Source organism: Octopus bimaculoides, chromosome 17 (assembly GCF_001194135.2).
Source record: "Octopus bimaculoides isolate UCB-OBI-ISO-001 chromosome 17, ASM119413v2, whole genome shotgun sequence".
Classification (NCBI taxonomy): domain Eukaryota; kingdom Metazoa; phylum Mollusca; class Cephalopoda; order Octopoda; family Octopodidae; genus Octopus; species Octopus bimaculoides.
Window position 1 is genome coordinate 22,688,864 of NC_068997.1, and position 4,469 is coordinate 22,693,332.

Genomic DNA, 4,469 nt, shown 5'->3' on the forward strand with positions numbered 1-4,469 from the left:
GTGTGTGTGTGTGTGTGTGTGTGTGTGTGTGTGTGTGTGTGTGTGTGTGTGTGTGTGCGTGTGTGCGTGTGTGTGTGTGTAAGTGTGTAAGTGTTTGTGGAAACTGCGTTAGAAGTTTGAGAAGTCCGTCCGGGCACTCATACATCACGACTTAAGAAATTCCAGCCTAAAGTTTTATGAGTGAAATTCTTGATGTGACGGAGTTGACACTTTTGAAGTTACCTTCATTATTCTCTTCTCTCTTTCTTTCACTTTTCATTCATGTACTTCCATTTCTGTCTTCATTTCTTTCTTCCTTCCTTCTTTCTTTCATTCATTCCTTCCTTCGTTTATTCATCTATTTATTTATTTACTTCTCCATCCAAATCTCCCATGCTCCTCTCACTGGAATTAGTAAAGTGATTAAATGTTAGACATTCTTTGCGATATTTACTCATCGTCAGCTTTGACAGCTCGTAAAATAAACGTCACTACGATTATACATACTCACACACACACAGAAAAGGATCCACACACACACACACACACACACACACACACACACAGAAATGTACACATATACATAAATATTCAAAGACCCATATGCTCACACTAAAGCACACACTAGCATATATCTCGATACATAATTTAATGTATACATATATATATATATATACATATATATATATATATATACATATATATATGGACATATATTATGTACAGATATTATATGAGCGTAAGTACGAGCATTTTATTTACATTGACTTACTGAGAGGAAATCACATGAACCTACCTATGTTTGCTCACATGTACATACATTATGCGCACACGTGTGTGTGTGTGTGTGTGTGTGTGTGTGTGTGTGTGTGCGTGGAGCTGAATCAAATTGCTTTAATATATATACATACAGTATATATGCATATATGTGTGTGTGATATGTAACATATATATATATATATATATATATATATATATATAGATAGATAGATAGATAGATAGATAGATACATACATACATACATACATATATACATACATACGTACAAACATAGATAGAGAGAGAGAGAGAGAAAGAAAGAAAGAAAGAAAGAAAGAAAGAAAGAAAGAAATAAAGAATGAATGAACGAGAGGAGAATGAGAGAGAGAGAGAGAGAGAGAGAGAGAGAGAGAGAGAGAGAGAGAAGTAGAGACGAAGACATAGGGAGAGGAGAGAGAAAAAGAATAAAAGTAAACGAATGGATAGTTCAAAACATCACTGCAAGATATTCAGTGGCGTGGTTTATTATACATATATGTATTTGAATCATGTAATATATATGTATTTGAATCATGTAATATATCATACACACATAGGTGTGTGTGTGCGTGTGTGTTATCAATATCACATTTTTAGTGTATGTGTGTTCTTAAACGCAAAAAAAGCGGCAGTATTTCGTCTAAGGGGGGACACTTTAAATACGTATAGCGTTTGAAAAATACAAAAAATAGGCGAAATGAAAGCGCCCCGGATGTGAACCAAAACATCTATCAACAATGTATTTCACACTTGCTCATCAATGTCGTGAAGTCGCACCGCATTCGATGCAAATTCAAATTAGCCTGCAAGAACCGTATACGGATAGTCTGAAATCTACTTGCTGATAAACAACAGAGCCACACAAGGAAAAGGAAATTCAAATTTTGTACAAGTAGTTCAATAATCTAAGCATTATCGCTATCATATACTTAAAGCATGTGTCTTATTAAACGCTGGAAGCTGAGGTGTTTCGTTTATAAGAGGTTCCATCATAGACGTGTTTTAAAAATCACAATATACTTCAAAGATAGGCTAAAGGAAATTACTCCGCAAGTGATCGAGTAAGACACATCGATATATTGCAATTTCTGCTGTAAATATTGCTCTGGTGTGACTCTGTAGTAAGCAGCTTGCTTCCTAACCACATGGATCCTGGATCAGTTCCACTGCGTGGCACCCTGGGCGAGTGTCTTCTACTATAGTCCTGGGCAGACCAAATCCTTGCGAGTGGATCTGGTAGACGGAAACTGAAAAAAGTCCGTAGTATATATATATATATATATATATATATATATATATACATGTGTGTGTGTGTGTGTGTGTGTGTGTGTGTGTGTGTGTGTGTGTGTGTGTGTGTGTGTGTGTGTGTGTACAGTTTTATATTTAAGAGATGAGGAATTATGTACGTTATTTACATTATTTACATTTGACGGATATTTGTCCTCATCTTGTTTGTTGTTAATACAAGGTTTCGGCTGATATACCCTCCAGCCTTCATCGGGTGTCTTGGGGAAATTTCTCAACCACCCCACATCCATTCCTATGTCTGTGCACAGGCAAGCCTACGCTCATATGTATTTTAATTTCAGATTTATTTACGTGTTCATTAATTTTGTAAATTTATATGTAATTTTGTAAATTTTAGTAAATTATTTTGTAATTTCAAGACAACAATATTATATAAGTAGTCATATTTTAAGTTTTATGTGCAAAAGAACTTGGAACACTACAATAAGATAAGAATCAAAAAATAATTACAGTAATCAGGATGCAAATTATCATGTTACATTACATCAATATGTAGTTTGAAGAAATGTGAAAATCTATTATTATATCGTGATTAAACGTGAACTAAAGTTCATCGTGATTAAGTGTGAACTAGGTTATAAATATATATGTAACATAATCTTTTTTCCTATACACACAAAGCCTGAGATTGTTGGGGGAGGTGGCTGGTGGATTACATCGACCCCGGTTTTTCACAGATACTTATTTTATCGACTCCGAAAGGTTGAAAGGCAAAGTCGACCACGGCAGAATTTGAACTCAGAATGTAAAGACGGACGAAATACTGCTAAGCACTTTGTCCGGCCCGGTAACGTTCTGCCAGTTTGGTGCCCTATAAATACATATAACAATATTAACTAGTATTGTTTGGTGGATATTGTTACAAAACATAGCGAAGCCTTTTAGCTTTTATGTTCACTCATTTCAGGTACCCTTGACAAATTGTCTTGGACATTGTTTGGCACGAAATGAATTCCTGTAGAGTATACTTCAAGAAACATGAGCCATTTGGTTCTTCACAATACTAAAAGTTATTCCACATATTTGTACATATTAGGGACTAGAATTTCTGCAGATATGACAACATTGATTTGAGACAATATTTATGACATCTACATCAAAACAACTCTCTTTTCATGTGTCACCCCTGTTTTACAGAACTTGTCGATTACAGAGCTCCATATCAAAGTCTGAAGATATATGATCATGAGAAAGACACAGCAGTGTTTTTCTGTTGCCTTCTACCGGTTAATTTCACTTTATACTGCTAGTCTCCTTCCCTCCTGAGATTACAGTTGAGCTACAGTGCTAATTTAACCATTGGACAATGGAACTAGCTCATATAATATCAGGCCGTGTCCATACCAATCGTATGACAAATATATATAGCCTAACCAGAAACCAATTCCTGCAAACCTTAACAACGGGAATATCTATTTCGGACATACTTGAAGTCTGTCACAAATTCTACTACCTTAGGCGTTAACAGACATAGCGATATTGACGATTAAGAGGTAACTCTATGCTCACCAAATCTTCTGAGCTAGAGCTTCACCACAGATGCAATTTGTATTGCTCAAACAATGTTGTAGAGAATCTTATTTGTTACCTTCCTCATTATATGAGTGAGTGCCTGTACGCATATATTTAAGATGTATGCATGCGTTTGTGTGTGTATATATTGATGCGCATTTGTTGTGTCTATAGTTATGTCCGGGTCTGCATATAATATTGGACTTCATCTATGAAGAGGACGCTCTATGATCATCCTCCATTTCTAAGACCATTAAAAACAAATCAGTCTTATATATAAGGTTGTGCACTTTTACATGTTCTTGCACAATGAAAGAAATTTCCAAACACATTGCAAGTAACTCTTTTCGAATATATGTCTACATGTAAGCGCGCACGTGCGTGTTTGTTTGAATGTGAAAATTGTCTCTGTGTGTCTATGGCTGTTTAAGCCGTTAAGCGAAACTTGAAGTCCCATTCAGCTTGATCTTTTCAATGCATTTTGCTCATATCTTGGCCAATGAAATCATGGATATAACGAATAGATGATTATTCAAGCATAACTGGGTCTACATTTGTCAGAAGCCTATCAATCAGAACCGACCTGGGGATATAGCGTTTTGCATCTTTTTTTTTTGTTTTGTTTTGTTTTCTTCTGTGTGTCACGGTAGGATCGTCTCTTCCAACCTCTTATACACAGGTTTTACGGGTAACTGAAAAAAAATGAATACATACACACATGTACATATACACACACAAACATACACGCACGCACACGCATACATACATACATAAAATTTATATGTAAGTATGTATGTATGAAATTTATATGCATATATATATGTGTGTTTGCATATATATATATGTATATATATATATATATATATATATAT

At 35.1% G+C, this 4,469-nt stretch overlaps 1 long non-coding RNA gene across 2 annotated transcripts in view; it reads right to left on the minus strand.

Moving 5' to 3' along the window:
* LOC128249717 (uncharacterized) overlaps window positions 1-4,469 on the minus strand; it is a 19,256-nt gene that overhangs the window by 7,030 nt on the left and 7,757 nt on the right. Inside the window, exon 3 of one of the 2 annotated variants that reach the window (XR_008265828.1) lies at window positions 275-384. The exons of the other annotated variant lie outside the window; for it this stretch is intronic. This is a non-coding gene — a long non-coding RNA (uncharacterized LOC128249717). Of the gene's footprint in view, window positions 1-274; window positions 385-4,469 lie in introns of those variants that run through there. 2 annotated transcript variants of the gene reach the window in all.